We start from the raw sequence: 17175 nt of genomic DNA, 5'->3' as shown, positions 1-17175 counted from the left end.
CTCTCCCCTTCAATTCATACATTAAGCAAGGACGAGGTGGCCGAGTGGTTAAGGCGATGGACTGCTAATCCATTGTGCTCAGCACGCGTGGGTTCAAATCCCATCCTTGTTGTAAGCTTTAGGTTGTGAAGTGGCCTCAGAAATAGTTAAACTTTGTCTGTAATTTTGGTCTATTATGGATATTTTAAAGAAGATCACACTGGAAAGTAAGTTTTTGGTCAAAACTCCAATGCTCGTTGTTTCAATTCTTCCATGGACTCCTATGATGAGAAAAGAGCAAAGAATGCAAATGCCATAACATCCATTATGGCACTCGGTTTTGTGTATAGACATTTGAGGAAGACTTCAGTACTACAGAAAATACTTGATCAGTGATGGGACAGTTAAGAGACTGAGTACTACAGAGAAAGTCTTTTGGAGAATGCAGACATCAATCCCACTAGCGCCCACATGCAAAGCGAGCGCTCTACCACTTGAACTAATTCCCCACACAGGTCCAACAAAAACGATTAAAAAATCTCACGATTTTCAGTAGATTCAATTCAAATGAACATAAAAGGAGCTCTGTGTAAAGCCTTGACGTCGTCTACAGCGGAATTTGGGACTTGACCAGATACTCGATCTGAAATGAAAAGTACAATTGAGCAAGACAGAGACATTCTGGAGAATGTGGGTATCGATCCCGCTACTTCTCGCATGCTAAGTGAGCGCTCTACCACTTGAGCTAATTCCCCACTGTGGGACAAGAAAAGGGATCAAAAAATCTCACGATTTTCAATAGATTTGAATCAAGAAGAGCAAAGGACTCCTGTGCAAAGCTTGATCCTCTCCCCTTCTTGATCAGTGATGGGACGGTTAAAAGACTGAGTACTACAGAGAAAGTCTTTTGGAGAATGCAGGCATCAATCCCACTACCGCCCACATGCAAAGCGAGCGCTCTACCACTTGAACAAATTCCCGACACAGGTCCAACAAAAACGATAAAAAAATCTCACGATTTTCAGTAGATTCAATTCAAATGAACATAAAAGGAGCTCTGTGTAAAGCCTTGACCTCGTCTACAGCAGATTGAGGTGCATGACAAGATACTTGTTCTGAAATGAAAAGTACAATTGACTGAGACAAGGACATTCTGGAGAATGCGGGCATTGATCCCACTACCTCTCATATGCAAAGCGAGCGCTCTACCACTTGAGCTAATTCCCCACACTGGGACAAGAAAAGGGATACAAAAAATCTCACGATTTTCAATAGATTTGAATCAAGAACAGCAAAGGACTCCTGTGCAAAGCTTGATCCTCTCCCCTTCTTGATCAGTGATGGGACGGTTAAAAGACTGAGTACTACAGAGAAAGTCTTTTGGAGAATGCAGGCATCAATCCCACTACCGCCCACATGCAAAGCGAGCGCTCTACCACTTGAACTAATTCCCGACACAGGTCCAACAAAAACGATCAAAAAATCTCACGATTTTCAGTAGATTCAATTCAAATGAACATAAAAGTAGCTCTGTGTAAAGCCTTGACGTCGTCTACAGCGGATTTTGGTACTTGACAAGATACTCGATCTGAAAAGAAAAGTACAATTGATAGAGACATTCTGGAGAATGCGGGCATCGATCCCGCTACTTCTCGCATGCTAAGCGAACGCTCTACCACTTGAGCTAATTCCCCACACTGGGACAAGAAAAGGGATCAAAAAATCTCACGATTTTCAATAGATTCAATTCAAATGAACATAAAAGGAGCTCTGTGTAAAGCCTTGACGTCGTCTACAGCGGATTTTGGTACTTGACCAGATACTCGATCTGAAATGAAAAGTACAATTGAGCAAGACAGAGACATTCTGGAGAATGCGGGTATCGATCCCGCTACTTCTCACATGCTAAGCGAGCGCTCTACCACTTGAGCTAATTCCCCACACTGGGACAAGAAAAGGGATCAAAAAATCTCACGATTTTCAATAGATTTGAATCAAGAACAGCAAAGGACTCCTGTGCAAAGCTTGATCCTCTCCCCTTCAATTCATACATTAAGCAAGGACGAGGTGGCCGAGTGGTTAAGGCGATGGACTGCTAATCCATTGTGCTCAGCACGTGTGGGTTCAAATCCCATCCTTGTTGTAAGCTTTAGGTTGTGAAGTGGCCTCAGAAATAGTTAAACTTTGTCTGTAATTTTGGTCTATTATGGATATTTTAAAGAAGATCACACTGGAAAGTAAGTTTTTGGTCAAAACTCCAATGCTCGTTGTTTCAATTCTTCCATGGACTCCTATGATGAGAAAAGAGCAAAGAATGCAAATGCCATAACATCCATTATGGCACTCGGTTTTGTGTATAGACATTTGAGGAAGACTTCAGTACTACAGAAAATACTTGATCAGTGATGGGACAGTTAAGAGACTTAGTACTACAGAGAAAGTCTTTTGGAGAATGCAGACATCAATCCCACTAGCGCCCACATGCAAAGCGAGCGCTCTACCACTTGAACTAATTCCCCACACAGGTCCAACAAAAACGATTAAAAAATCTCACGATTTTCAGTAGATTCAATTCAAATGAACATAAAAGGAGCTCTGTGTAAAGCCTTGATGTCGTCTACAGCGGAATTTGGGACTTGACCAGATACTCGATCTGAAATGAAAAGTACAATTGAGCAAGACAGAGACATTCTGGAGAATGCGGGTATCGATCCCGCTACTTCTCACATGCTAAGTGAGCGCTCTACCACTTGAGCTAATTCCCCACTGTGGGACAAGAAAAGGGATCAAAAAATCTCACGATTTTCAATAGATTTGAATCAAGAAGAGCAAAGGACTCCTGTGCAAAGCTTGATCCTCTCCCCTTCTTGATCAGTGATGGGACGGTTAAAAGACTGAGTACTACAGAGAAAGTCTTTTGGAGAATGCAGGCATCAATCCCACTACCGCCCACATGCAAAGCGAGCGCTCTACCACTTGAACAAATTCCCGACACAGGTCCAACAAAAACGATAAAAAAATCTCACGATTTTCAGTAGATTCAATTCAAATGAACATAAAAGGAGCTCTGTGTAAAGCCTTGACCTCGTCTACAGCAGATTGAGGTGCATGACAAGATACTTGTTCTGAAATGAAAAGTACAATTGACTGAGACAAGGACATTCTGGAGAATGCGGGTATCGATCCCACTACCTCTCACATGCAAAGCGAGCGCTCTACCACTTGAGCTAATTCCCCACACTGGGACAAGAAAAGGGATACAAAAAATCTCACGATTTTCAATAGATTTGAATCAAGAACAGCAAAGGACTCCTGTGCAAAGCTTGATCCTCTCCCCTTCTTGATCAGTGATGGGACGGTTAAAAGACTGAGTACTACAGAGAAAGTCTTTTGGAGAATGCAGGCATCAATCCCACTACCGCCCACATGCAAAGCGAGCGCTCTACCACTTGAACTAATTCCCGACACAGGTCCAACAAAAACGATCAAAAAATCTCACGATTTTCAGTAGATTCAATTCAAATGGACATAAAAGTAGCTCTGTGTAAAGCCTTGACGTCGTCTACAGCGGATTTTGGTACTTGACAAGATACTCGACCTGAAAAGAAAAGTACAATTGATAGAGACATTCTGGAGAATGCGGGCATCGATCCCGCTACTTCTTGCATGCTAAGCGAACGCTCTACCACTTGAGCTAATTCCCCACACTGGGACAAGAAAAGGGATCAAAAAATCTCACGATTTTCAATAGATTCAATTCAAATGAACATAAAAGGAGCTCTGTGTAAAGCCTTGACGTCGTCTACAGCGGATTTTGGTACTTGACCAGATACTCGATCTGAAATGAAAAGTACAATTGAGCAAGACAGAGACATTCTGGAGAATGCGGGTATCGATCCCGCTACTTCTCGCATGCTAAGCGAGCGCTCTACCACTTGAGCTAATTCCCCACACTGGGACAAGAAAAGGGATCAAAAAATCTCACGATTTTCAATAGATTTGAATCAAGAACAGCAAAGGACTCCTGTGCAAAGCTTGATCCTCTCCCCTTCAATTCATACATTAAGCAAGGACGAGGTGGCCGAGTGGTTAAGGCGATGGACTGCTAATCCATTGTGCTCAGCACGCGTGGGTTCAAATCCCATCCTTGTTGTAAGCTTTAGGTTGTGAAGTGGCCTCAGAAATAGTTAAACTTTGTCTGTAATTTTGGTCTATTATGGATATTTTAAAGAAGATCACACTGGAAAGTAAGTTTTTGGTCAAAACTCCAATGCTCGTTGTTTCAATTCTTCCATGGACTCCTATGATGAGAAAAGAGCAAAGAATGCAAATGCCATAACATCCATTATGGCACTCGGTTTTGTGTATAGACATTTGAGGAAGACTTCAGTACTACAGAAAATACTTGATCAGTGATGGGACAGTTAAGAGACTGAGTACTACAGAGAAAGTCTTTTGGAGAATGCAGACATCAATCCCACTAGCGCCCACATGCAAAGCGAGCGCTCTACCACTTGAACTAATTCCCCACACAGGTCCAACAAAAACGATTAAAAAATCTCACGATTTTCAGTAGATTCAATTCAAATGAACATAAAAGGAGCTCTGTGTAAAGCCTTGACGTCGTCTACAGCGGAATTTGGGACTTGACCAGATACTCGATCTGAAATGAAAAGTACAATTGAGCAAGACAGAGACATTCTGGAGAATGCGGGTATCGATCCCGCTACTTCTCGCATGCTAAGTGAGCGCTCTACCACTTGAGCTAATTCCCCACTGTGGGACAAGAAAAGGGATCAAAAAATCTCACGATTTTCAATAGATTTGAATCAAGAAGAGCAAAGGACTCCTGTGCAAAGCTTGATCCTCTCCCCTTCTTGATCAGTGATGGGACGGTTAAAAGACTGAGTACTACAGAGAAAGTCTTTTGGAGAATGCAGGCATCAATCCCACTACCGCCCACATGCAAAGCGAGCGCTCTACCACTTGAACAAATTCCCGACACAGGTCCAACAAAAACGATAAAAAAATCTCACGATTTTCAGTAGATTCAATTCAAATGAACATAAAAGGAGCTCTGTGTAAAGCCTTGACCTCGTCTACAGCAGATTGAGGTGCATGACAAGATACTTGTTCTGAAATGAAAAGTACAATTGACTGAGACAAGGACATTCTGGAGAATGCGGGCATCGATCCCACTACCTCTCACATGCAAAGCGAGCGCTCTACCACTTGAGCTAATTCCCCACACTGGGACAAGAAAAGGGATACAAAAAATCTCACGATTTTCAATAGATTTGAATCAAGAACAGCAAAGGACTCCTGTGCAAAGCTTGATCCTCTCCCCTTCTTGATCAGTGATGGGACGGTTAAAAGACTGAGTACTACAGAGAAAGTCTTTTGGAGAATGCAGGCATCAATCCCACTACCGCCCACATGCAAAGCGAGCGCTCTACCACTTGAACTAATTCCCGACACAGGTCCAACAAAAACGATCAAAAAATCTCACGATTTTCAGTAGATTCAATTCAAATGGACATAAAAGTAGCTCTGTGTAAAGCCTTGACGTCGTCTACAGCGGATTTTGGTACTTGACAAGATACTCGATCTGAAAAGAAAAGTACAATTGATAGAGACATTCTGGAGAATGCGGGCATCGATCCCGCTACTTCTTGCATGCTAAGCGAACGCTCTACCACTTGAGCTAATTCCCCACACTGGGACAAGAAAAGGGATCAAAAAATCTCACGATTTTCAATAGATTCAATTCAAATGAACATAAAAGGAGCTCTGTGTAAAGCCTTGACGTCGTCTACAGCGGATTTTGGTACTTGACCAGATACTCGATCTGAAATGAAAAGTACAATTGAGCAAGACAGAGACATTCTGGAGAATGCGGGTATCGATCCCGCTACTTCTCGCATGCTAAGCGAGCGCTCTACCACTTGAGCTAATTCCCCACACTGGGACAAGAAAAGGGATCAAAAAATCTCACGATTTTCAATAGATTTGAATCAAGAACAGCAAAGGACTCCTGTGCAAAGCTTGATCCTCTCCCCTTCAATTCATACAATAAGCAAGGACGAGGTGGCCGAGTGGTTAAGGCAATGGACTGCTAATCCATTGTGCTCAGCACGCGTGGGTTCAAATCCCATCCTTGTCGTAAGCTTTAGGTTGTGAAGTGGCCTCAGAAATAGTTAAACTTTGTCTGTAATTTTGGTCTATTATGGATATTTTAAAGAAGATCACACTGGAAAGTAAGTTTTTGGTCAAAACTCCAATGCTCGTTGTTTCAATTCTTCCATGGACTCCTATGATGAGAAAAGAGCAAAGAATGCAAATGCCATAACATCCATTATGGCACTCGGTTTTGTGTATAGACATTTGAGGAAGACTTCAGTACTACAGAAAATACTTGATCAGTGATGGGACAGTTAAGAGACTGAGTACTACAGAGAAAGTCTTTTGGAGAATGCAGACATCAATCCCACTAGCGCCCACATGCAAAGCGAGCGCTCTACCACTTGAACTAATTCCCCACACAGGTCCAACAAAAACGATTAAAAAATCTCACGATTTTCAGTAGATTCAATTCAAATGAACATAAAAGGAGCTCTGTGTAAAGCCTTGACGTCGTCTACAGCGGAATTTGGGACTTGACCAGATACTCGATCTGAAATGAAAAGTACAATTGAGCAAGACAGAGACATTCTGGAGAATGTGGGTATCGATCCCGCTACTTCTCGCATGCTAAGCGAGCGCTCTACCACTTGAGCTAATTCCCCACTGTGGACAAGAAAAGGGATCAAAAAATCTCACGATTTTCAATAGATTTGAATCAAGAAGAGCAAAGGACTCCTGTGCAAAGCTTGATCCTCTCCCCTTCTTGATCAGTGATGGGACGGTTAAAAGACTGAGTACTACAGAGAAAGTCTTTTGGAGAATGCAGGCATCAATCCCACTACCGCCCACATGCAAAGCGAGCGCTCTACCACTTGAACAAATTCCCGACACAGGTCCAACAAAAACGATAAAAAAATCTCACGATTTTCAGTAGATTCAATTCAAATGAACATAAAAGGAGCTCTGTGTAAAGCCTTGACCTCGTCTACAGCAGATTTTGGTACTTGACAAGATACTCGATCTGAAAAGAAAAGTACAATTGACAGAGACATTCTGGAGAATGCGGGCATCGATCCCGCTACTTCTCGCATGCTAAGCGAGCGCTCTACCACTTGAGCTAATTCCCCACACTGGGACAAGAAAAACGATTAAAAAATCTCACGATTTTCAGTAGATTCAATTCAAATGAACATAAAAGGAGCTCTGTGTAAAGCCTTGACGTCGTCTACAGCGGATTTTGGTACTTGACCAGATACTCGATCTGAAATGAAAAGTACAATTGAGCAAGACAGAGACATTCTGGAGAATGCTGGTATCGATCCCGCTACTTCTCGCATGCTAAGCGAGCGCTCTACCACTTGAGCTAATTCCCCACTGTGGGACAAGAAAAGGGATCAAAAAATCTCACGATTTTCAATAGATATGAATCAAGAAGAGCAAAGGACTCCTGTGCAAAGCTTGATCCTCTCCCCTTCTTGATCAGTGATGGGACGGTTAAAAGACTGAGTACTACAGAGAAAGTCCTTTGGAGAATGCAGGCATCAATCCCACTACCGCCCACATGCAAAGCGAGCGCTCTACCACTTGAACAAATTCCCGACACAGGTCCAACAAAAACGATTAAAAAATCTCACGATTTTCAGTAGATTCAATTCAAATTAACATAAAAGGAGCTCTGTGTAAAGCCTTGACCTCGTCTACAGCAGATTGAGGTGCATGACAAGATACTTGTTCTGAAATGAAAAGTACAATTGACTGAGACAAGAACATTCTGGAGAATGCGGGCATTGATCCCGCTACCTCTCACATGCAAAGCGAGCGCTCTACCACTTGAGCTAATTCCCCACACTAGGACAAGAAAAGGGATACAAAAAATCTCACGATTTTCAATAGATTTGAATCAAGAACAGCAAAGGACTCATGTGCAAAGCTTGATCCTCTCCCCTTCTTGATCAGTGATGGGACGGTTAAAAGACTGAGTACTAGAGAGAAAGTCTTTTGGAGAATGCAGGCATCGATCCCGCTACTTCTCGCATGCTAAGCGAGCGCTCTACCACTTGAGCTAATTCCCCACACTGGGACAAGAAAAGGGATCAAAAAATCTCACGATTTTCAATAGATTTGAATCAAGAACAGCAAAAGACTCCTGTGCAAAGCTTGATCCTCTCCCCTTCAATTCATACATTAAGCAAGGACGAGGTGGCCGAGTGGTTAAGGCGATGGACTGCTAATCCATTGTGCTCAGCACGCGTGGGTTCAAATCCCATCCTTGTCGTAAGCTTTAGGTTGTGAAGTGGCCTCAGAAATAGTTAAACTTTGTCTGTAATTTTGGTCTATTATGGATATTTTAAAGAAGATCACACTGGAAAGTAAGTTTTTGGTCAAAACTCCAATGCTCGTTGTTTCAATTCTTCCATGGACTCCTATGATGAGAAAAGAGCAAAGAATGCAAATGCCATAACATCCATTATGGCACTCGGTTTTGTGTATAGACATTTGAGGAAGACTTCAGTACTACAGAAAATACTTGATCAGTGATGGGACAGTTAAGAGACTGAGTACTACAGAGAAAGTCTTTTGGAGAATGCAGACATCAATCCCACTAGCGCCCACATGCAAAGCGAGCGCTCTACCACTTGAACTAATTGCCCACACAGGTCCAACAAAAACGATTAAAAAATCTCACGATTTTCAGTAGATTCAATTCAAATGAACATAAAAGGAGCTCTGTGTAAAGCCTTGACCTCGTCTACAGCAGATTGAGGTGCATGACAAGATACTTGTTCTGAAATGAAAAGTACAATTGACTGAGACAAGGACATTCTGGAGAATGCAGGCATCGATCCCACTACCTCTCACATGCAAAGCAAGCGCTCTACCACTTGAGCTAATTCCCCACACTGGGACAAGAAAAGGGATACAAAAAATCTCACGATTTTCAATAGATTTGAATCAAGAACAGCAAAGGACTCCTGTGCAAAGCTTGATCCTCTCCCCTTCTTGATCAGTGATGGGACGGTTAAAAGACTGAGTACTACAGAGAAAGTCTTTTGGAGAATGCAGGCATCAATCCCACTACCGCCCACATGCAAAGCGAGCGCTCTACCACTTGAACTAATTCCCGACACAGGTCCAACAAAAACGATCAAAAAATCTCACGATTTTCAGTAGATTCAATTCAAATGAACATAAAAGTAGCTCTGTGTAAAGCCTTGACCTCGTCTACAGCAGATTTTGGTACTTGACAAGATACTCGATCTGAAAAGAAAAGTACAATTGACAGAGACATTCTGGAGAATGCGGGCATCGATCCCGCTACTTCTCGCATGCTAAGCGAGCGCTCTACCACTTGAGCTAATTCCCCACACTGGGACAAGAAAAACGATTAAAAAATCTCACGATTTTCAGTAGATTCAATTCAAATGAACATAAAAGGAGCTCTGTGTAAAGCCTTGACGTCGTCTACAGCGGATTTTGGTACTTGACCAGATACTCGATCTGAAATGAAAAGTACAATTGAGCAAGACAGAGACATTCTGGAGAATGCGGGTATCGATCCCGCTACTTCTCGCATGCTAAGCGAGCGCTCTACCACTTGAGCTAATTCCCCACTGTGGGACAAGAAAAGGGATCAAAAAATCTCACGATTTTCAATAGATATGAATCAAGAAGAGCAAAGGACTCCTGTGCAAAGCTTGATCCTCTCCCCTTCTTGATCAGTGATGGGACGGTTAAAAGACTGAGTACTACAGAGAAAGTCTTTTGGAGAATGCAGGCATCAATCCCACTACCGCCCACATGCAAAGCGAGCGCTCTACCACTTGAACAAATTCCCGACACAGGTCCAACAAAAACGATAAAAAAATCTCACGATTTTCAGTAGATTCAATTCAAATGAACATAAAAGGAGCTCTGTGTAAAGCCTTGACCTCGTCTACAGCAGATTGAGGTGCATGACAAGATACTTGTTCTGAAATGAAAAGTACAATTGACTGAGACAAGGACATTCTGGAGAATGCGGGCATCGATCCCGGTACTTCTCGCATGCAAAGCGAGCGCTCTACCACTTGAGCTAATTCCCCACTGTGGGACAAGAAAAGGGATCAAAAAATCTCACGATTTTCAATAGATTTGAATCAAGAAGAGCAAAGGACTCCTGTGCAAAGCTTGATCCTCTCCCCTTCTTGATCAGTGATGGGACGGTTAAAAGACTGAGTACTACAGAGAAAGTCTTTTGGAGAATGCAGGCATCAATCCCACTACCACCCACATGCAAAGCGAGCGCTCTACCACTTGAACTAATTCCCGACACAGGTCCAACAAAAACGATCAAAAAATCTCACGATTTTCAGTAGATTCAATACAAATGAACATAAAAGTAGCTCTGTGTAAAGCCTTGACCTCGTCTACAGCAGATTTTGGTACTTGACAAGATACTCGATCTGAAAAGAAAAGTACAATTGACAGACACATTCTGGAGAATGCGGGCATCGATCCCGCTACTTCTCGCATGCTAAGCGAGCGCTCTACCACTTGAGCTAATTCCCCACACTGGGACAAGAAAAGGGATCAAAAAATCTCACGATTTTCAATAGATTTGAATCAAGAACAGCAAAGGACTCCTGTGCAAAGCTTGATCCTCTCCCCTTCAATTCATACAATAAGCAAGGACGAGGTGGCCGAGTGGTTAAGGCAATGGACTGCTAATCCATTGTGCTCAGCACGCGTGGGTTCAAATCCCATCCTCGTCGTAAGCTTTAGGTTGTGAAGTGGCCTCAGAAATAGTTAAACTTTGTCTGTAATTTTGGTCTATTATGGATATTTTAAAGAAGATCAGACTGGAAAGTAAATTTTTGGTCAAAACTCCAATGCTCGTTGTTTCAATTCTTCCATGGACTCCTATGATGAGAAAAGAGCAAAGAATGCAAATGCCATAACATCCATTATGGCACTCGGTTTTGTGTATAGACATTTGAGGAAGACTTCAGTACTACAGAAAATACTTGATCAGTGATGGGACAGTTAAGAGACTGAGTACTACAGAGAAAGTCTTTTGGAGAATGCAGGCATCAATCCCACTACCACCCACATGCAAAGCAAGCGCTTTACCACTTGAGCTAATTCCCCACACCGGGACAAGAAAAGGGATACAAAAAATCTCATGATTTTCAATAGATTTGAATCAAGAACAGCAAAGGACTCCTGTGCAAAGCTTGATCCTCTCCCCTTCTTGATCAGTGATGGGACGGTTAAAAGACTGAGTACTACAGAGAAAGTCTTTTGGAGAATGCAGGCATCAATCCCACTACCGCCCACATGCAAAGCGAGCGCTCTACCACTTGAACAAATTCCCGACACAGGTCCAACAAAAACGATAAAAAAATCTCACGATTTTCAGTAGATTCAATTCAAATGAACATAAAAGGAGCTCTGTGTAAAGCCTTGACCTCGTCTACAGCAGATTTTGGTACTTGACAAGATACTCGATCTGAAAAGAAAAGTACAATTGACAGAGACATTCTGGAGAATGCGGGCATCGATCCCGCTACTTCTCGCATGCTAAGCGAGCGCTCTACCACTTGAGCTAATTCCCCACACTGGGACAAGAAAAACGATTAAAAAATCTCACGATTTTCAGTAGATTCAATTCAAATGAACATAAAAGGAGCTCTGTGTAAAGCCTTGACGTCGTCTACAGCGGATTTTGGTACTTGACCAGATACTCGATCTGAAATGAAAAGTACAATTGAGCAAGACAGAGACATTCTGGAGAATGCTGGTATCGATCCCGCTACTTCTCGCATGCTAAGCGAGCGCTCTACCACTTGAGCTAATTCCCCACTGTGGGACAAGAAAAGGGATCAAAAAATCTCACGATTTTCAATAGATATGAATCAAGAAGAGCAAAGGACTCCTGTGCAAAGCTTGATCCTCTCCCCTTCTTGATCAGTGATGGGACGGTTAAAAGACTGAGTACTACAGAGAAAGTCCTTTGGAGAATGCAGGCATCAATCCCACTACCGCCCACATGCAAAGCGAGCGCTCTACCACTTGAACAAATTCCCGACACAGGTCCAACAAAAACGATAAAAAAATCTCACGATTTTCAGTAGATTCAATTCAAATTAACATAAAAGGAGCTCTGTGTAAAGCCTTGACCTCGTCTACAGCAGATTGAGGTGCATGACAAGATACTTGTTCTGAAATGAAAAGTACAATTGACTGAGACAAGAACATTCTGGAGAATGCGGGCATTGATCCCGCTACCTCTCACATGCAAAGCGAGCGCTCTACCACTTGAGCTAATTCCCCACACTAGGACAAGAAAAGGGATACAAAAAATCTCACGATTTTCAATAGATTTGAATCAAGAACAGCAAAGGACTCATGTGCAAAGCTTGATCCTCTCCCCTTCTTGATCAGTGATGGGACGGTTAAAAGACTGAGTACTAGAGAGAAAGTCTTTTGGAGAATGCAGGCATCGATCCCGCTACTTCTCGCATGCTAAGCGAGCGCTCTACCACTTGAGCTAATTCCCCACACTGGGACAAGAAAAGGGATCAAAAAATCTCACGATTTTCAATAGATTTGAATCAAGAACAGCAAAAGACTCCTGTGCAAAGCTTGATCCTCTCCCCTTCAATTCATACGTTAAGCAAGGACAAGGTGGCCGAGTGGTTAAGGCGATGGACTGCTAATCCATTGTGCTCAGCACGCGTGGGTTCAAATCCCATCCTTGTCGTAAGCTTTAGGTTGTGAAGTGGCCTCAGAAATAGTTAAACTTTGTCTGTAATTTTGGTCTATTATGGATATTTTAAAGAAGATCAGACTGGAAAGTAAATTTTTGGTCAAAACTCCAATGCTCGTTGTTTCAATTCTTCCATGGACTCCTATGATGAGAAAAGAGCAAAGAATGCAAATGCCATAACATCCATTATGGCACTCGGTTTTGTGTATAGACATTTGAGGAAGACTTCAGTACTACAGAAAATACTTGATCAGTGATGGGACAGTTAAGAGACTGAGTACTACAGAGAAAGTCTTTTGGAGAATGCAGACATCAATCCCACTAGCGCCCACATGCAAAGCGAGCGCTCTACCACTTGAACTAATTCCCCACACAGGTCCAACAAAAACGATTAAAAAATCTCACGATTTTCAGTAGATTCAATTCAAATGAACATAAAAGGAGCTCTGTGTAAAGCCTTGACGTCGTCTACAGCGGAATTTGGGACTTGACCAGATACTCGATCTGAAATGAAAAGTACAATTGAGCAAGACAGAGACATTCTGGAGAATGTGGGTATCGATCCCGCTACTTCTCGCATGCTAAGCGAGCGCTCTACCACTTGAGCTAATTCCCCACTGTGGACAAGAAAAGGGATCAAAAAATCTCACGATTTTCAATAGATTTGAATCAAGAAGAGCAAAGGACTCCTGTGCAAAGCTTGATCCTCTCCCCTTCTTGATCAGTGATGGGACGGTTAAAAGACTGAGTACTACAGAGAAAGTCTTTTGGAGAATGCAGGCATCAATCCCACTACCGCCCACATGCAAAGCGAGCGCTCTACCACTTGAACAAATTCCCGACACAGGTCCAACAAAAACGATAAAAAAATCTCACGATTTTCAGTAGATTCAATTCAAATGAACATAAAAGGAGCTCTGTGTAAAGCCTTGACCTCGTCTACAGCAGATTTTGGTACTTGACAAGATACTCGATCTGAAAAGAAAAGTACAATTGACAGAGACATTCTGGAGAATGCGGGCATCGATCCCGCTACTTCTCGCATGCTAAGCGAGCGCTCTACCACTTGAGCTAATTCCCCACACTGGGACAAGAAAAACGATTAAAAAATCTCACGATTTTCAGTAGATTCAATTCAAATGAACATAAAAGGAGCTCTGTGTAAAGCCTTGACGTCGTCTACAGCGGATTTTGGTACTTGACCAGATACTCGATCTGAAATGAAAAGTACAATTGAGCAAGACAGAGACATTCTGGAGAATGCTGGTATCGATCCCGCTACTTCTCGCATGCTAAGCGAGCGCTCTACCACTTGAGCTAATTCCCCACTGTGGGACAAGAAAAGGGATCAAAAAATCTCACGATTTTCAATAGATATGAATCAAGAAGAGCAAAGGACTCCTGTGCAAAGCTTGATCCTCTCCCCTTCTTGATCAGTGATGGGACGGTTAAAAGACTGAGTACTACAGAGAAAGTCCTTTGGAGAATGCAGGCATCAATCCCACTACCGCCCACATGCAAAGCGAGCGCTCTACCACTTGAACAAATTCCCGACACAGGTCCAACAAAAACGATAAAAAAATCTCACGATTTTCAGTAGATTCAATTCAAATTAACATAAAAGGAGCTCTGTGTAAAGCCTTGACCTCGTCTACAGCAGATTGAGGTGCATGACAAGATACTTGTTCTGAAATGAAAAGTACAATTGACTGAGACAAGAACATTCTGGAGAATGCGGGCATTGATCCCGCTACCTCTCACATGCAAAGCGAGCGCTCTACCACTTGAGCTAATTCCCCACACTAGGACAAGAAAAGGGATACAAAAAATCTCACGATTTTCAATAGATTTGAATCAAGAACAGCAAAGGACTCATGTGCAAAGCTTGATCCTCTCCCCTTCTTGATCAGTGATGGGACGGTTAAAAGACTGAGTACTAGAGAGAAAGTCTTTTGGAGAATGCAGGCATCGATCCCGCTACTTCTCGCATGCTAAGCGAGCGCGCTACCACTTGAGCTAATTCCCCACACTGGGACAAGAAAAGGGATCAAAAAATCTCACGATTTTCAATAGATTTGAATCAAGAACAGCAAAAGACTCCTGTGCAAAGCTTGATCCTCTCCCCTTCAATTCATACGTTAAGCAAGGACAAGGTGGCCGAGTGGTTAAGGCGATGGACTGCTAATCCATTGTGCTCAGCACGCGTGGGTTCAAATCCCATCCTTGTCGTAAGCTTTAGGTTGTGAAGTGGCCTCAGAAATAGTTAAACTTTGTCTGTAATTTTGGTCTATTATGGATATTTTAAAGAAGATCACACTGGAAAGTAAGTTTTTGGTCAAAACTCCAATGCTCGTTGTTTCAATTCTTCCATGGACTCCTATGATGAGAAAAGAGCAAAGAATGCAAATGCCATAACATCCATTATGGCACTCGGTTTTGTGTATAGACATTTGAGGAAGACTTCAGTACTACAGAAAATACTTGATCAGTGATGGGACAGTTAAGAGACTGAGTACTACAGAGAAAGTCTTTTGGAGAATGCAGACATCAATCCCACTAGCGCCCACATGCAAAGCGAGCGCTCTACCACTTGAACTAATTGCCCACACAGGTCCAACAAAAACGATTAAAAAATCTCACGATTTTCAGTAGATTCAATTCAAATGAACATAAAAGGAGCTCTGTGTAAAGCCTTGACCTCGTCTACAGCAGATTGAGGTGCATGACAAGATACTTGTTCTGAAATGAAAAGTACAATTGACTGAGACAAGGACATTCTGGAGAATGCAGGCATCGATCCCGCTACCTCTCACATGCAAAGCAAGCGCTCTACCACTTGAGCTAATTCCCCACACTGGGACAAGAAAAGGGATACAAAAAATCTCACGATTTTCAATAGATTTGAATCAAGAACAGCAAAGGACTCCTGTGCAAAGCTTGATCCTCTCCCCTTCTTGATCAGTGATGGGACGGTTAAAAGACTGAGTACTACAGAGAAAGTCTTTTGGAGAATGCAGGCATCTATCCCACTACCGCCCACATGCAAAGCGAGCGCTCTACCACTTGAACTAATTCCCGACACAGGTCCAACAAAAACGATCAAAAAATCTCACGATTTTCAGTAGATTCAATTCAAATGAACATAAAAGTAGCTCTGTGTAAAGCCTTGACCTCGTCTACAGCAGATTTTGGTACTTGACAAGATACTCGATCTGAAAAGAAAAGTACAATTGACAGAGACATTCTGGAGAATGCGGGCATCGATCCCGCTACTTCTCGCATGCTAAGCGAGCGCTCTACCACTTGAGCTAATTCCCCACACTGGGACAAGAAAAACGATTAAAAAATCTCACGATTTTCAGTAGATTCAATTCAAATGAACATAAAAGGAGCTCTGTGTAAAGCCTTGACGTCGTCTACAGCGGATTTTGGTACTTGACCAGATACTCGATCTGAAATGAAAAGTACAATTGAGCAAGACAGAGACATTCTGGAGAATGCGGGTATCGATCCCGCTACTTCTCGCATGCTAAGCGAGCGCTCTACCACTTGAGCTAATTCCCCACTGTGGGACAAGAAAAGGGATCAAAAAATCTCACGATTTTCAATAGATATGAATCAAGAAGAGCAAAGGACTCCTGTGCAAAGCTTGATCCTCTCCCCTTCTTGATCAGTGATGGGACGGTTAAAAGACTGAGTACTACAGAGAAAGTCTTTTGGAGAATGCAGGCATCAATCCCACTACCGCCCACATGCAAAGCGAGCGCTCTACCACTTGAACAAATTCCCGACACAGGTCCAACAAAAACGATAAAAAAATCTCACGATTTTCAGTAGATTCAATTCAAATGAACATAAAAGGAGCTCTGTGTAAAGCCTTGACCTCGTCTACAGCAGATTGAGGTGCATGACAAGATACTTGTTCTGAAATGAAAAGTACAATTGACTGAGACAAGGACATTCTGGAGAATGCGGGCATCGATCCCGGTACTTCTCGCATGCAAAGCGAGCGCTCTACCACTTGAGCTAATTCCCCACTGTGGGACAAGAAAAGGGATCAAAAAATCTCACGATTTTCAATAGATTTGAATCAAGAAGAGCAAAGGACTCCTGTGCAAAGCTTGATCCTCTCCCCTTCTTGATCAGTGATGGGACGGTTAAAAGACTGAGTACTACAGAGAAAGTCTTTTGGAGAATGCAGGCATCAATCCCACTACCACCCACATGCAAAGCGAGCGCTCTACCACTTGAACTAATTCCCGACACAGGTCCAACAAAAACGATCAAAAAATCTCACGATTTTCAGTAGATTCAATTCAAATGAA

General features: G+C 42.6%; 13 non-coding genes across 13 annotated transcripts; 8 read left to right on the top strand and 5 right to left on the bottom strand.

The window, feature by feature from the left end:
- The first annotated feature begins 30 nt into the window (after positions 1–30).
- On the top strand, positions 31–112 carry trnas-gcu (transfer RNA serine (anticodon GCU)). Its single transcript has one exon. It is a non-coding gene; the product is annotated as a tRNA-Ser (tRNA).
- A 1928-nt stretch (positions 113–2040) lies between these two features.
- trnas-gcu (transfer RNA serine (anticodon GCU)) lies at positions 2041–2122 on the top strand. The gene has a single exon. It is a non-coding gene; the product is annotated as a tRNA-Ser (tRNA).
- A 1021-nt stretch (positions 2123–3143) lies between these two features.
- On the bottom strand, positions 3144–3216 carry trnaa-ugc (transfer RNA alanine (anticodon UGC)). Its single transcript has one exon. It is a non-coding gene; the product is annotated as a tRNA-Ala (tRNA).
- Positions 3217–3856: 640 nt separating this feature from the next.
- trnaa-agc (transfer RNA alanine (anticodon AGC)) lies at positions 3857–3929 on the bottom strand. The gene has a single exon. It is a non-coding gene; the product is annotated as a tRNA-Ala (tRNA).
- Positions 3930–4050: 121 nt separating this feature from the next.
- Positions 4051–4132, top strand: trnas-gcu (transfer RNA serine (anticodon GCU)). The gene has a single exon. It is a non-coding gene; the product is annotated as a tRNA-Ser (tRNA).
- Positions 4133–5866: 1734 nt separating this feature from the next.
- trnaa-agc (transfer RNA alanine (anticodon AGC)) lies at positions 5867–5939 on the bottom strand. Its single transcript has one exon. It is a non-coding gene; the product is annotated as a tRNA-Ala (tRNA).
- Positions 5940–6060: 121 nt separating this feature from the next.
- Positions 6061–6142, top strand: trnas-gcu (transfer RNA serine (anticodon GCU)). Its single transcript has one exon. It is a non-coding gene; the product is annotated as a tRNA-Ser (tRNA).
- A 2153-nt stretch (positions 6143–8295) lies between these two features.
- On the top strand, positions 8296–8377 carry trnas-gcu (transfer RNA serine (anticodon GCU)). The gene has a single exon. It is a non-coding gene; the product is annotated as a tRNA-Ser (tRNA).
- A 1262-nt stretch (positions 8378–9639) lies between these two features.
- On the bottom strand, positions 9640–9712 carry trnaa-agc (transfer RNA alanine (anticodon AGC)). The gene has a single exon. It is a non-coding gene; the product is annotated as a tRNA-Ala (tRNA).
- Positions 9713–10771: 1059 nt separating this feature from the next.
- On the top strand, positions 10772–10853 carry trnas-gcu (transfer RNA serine (anticodon GCU)). Its single transcript has one exon. It is a non-coding gene; the product is annotated as a tRNA-Ser (tRNA).
- A 1909-nt stretch (positions 10854–12762) lies between these two features.
- On the top strand, positions 12763–12844 carry trnas-gcu (transfer RNA serine (anticodon GCU)). The gene has a single exon. It is a non-coding gene; the product is annotated as a tRNA-Ser (tRNA).
- Positions 12845–14997: 2153 nt separating this feature from the next.
- trnas-gcu (transfer RNA serine (anticodon GCU)) lies at positions 14998–15079 on the top strand. The gene has a single exon. It is a non-coding gene; the product is annotated as a tRNA-Ser (tRNA).
- Positions 15080–16341: 1262 nt separating this feature from the next.
- trnaa-agc (transfer RNA alanine (anticodon AGC)) lies at positions 16342–16414 on the bottom strand. Its single transcript has one exon. It is a non-coding gene; the product is annotated as a tRNA-Ala (tRNA).
- Between the last annotated feature and the right edge of the window lie 761 nt (positions 16415–17175).

Source organism: Poecilia mexicana, unplaced genomic scaffold (assembly GCF_051168715.1).
Source record: "Poecilia mexicana isolate PSO_F unplaced genomic scaffold, ASM5116871v1 scaffold_10, whole genome shotgun sequence".
Taxonomy (NCBI): Eukaryota; Metazoa; Chordata; class Actinopteri; order Cyprinodontiformes; family Poeciliidae; genus Poecilia; species Poecilia mexicana.
Note: the sequence above shows the minus strand (reverse complement) of the source record. Positions and strands in the feature narration are given on the sequence as shown.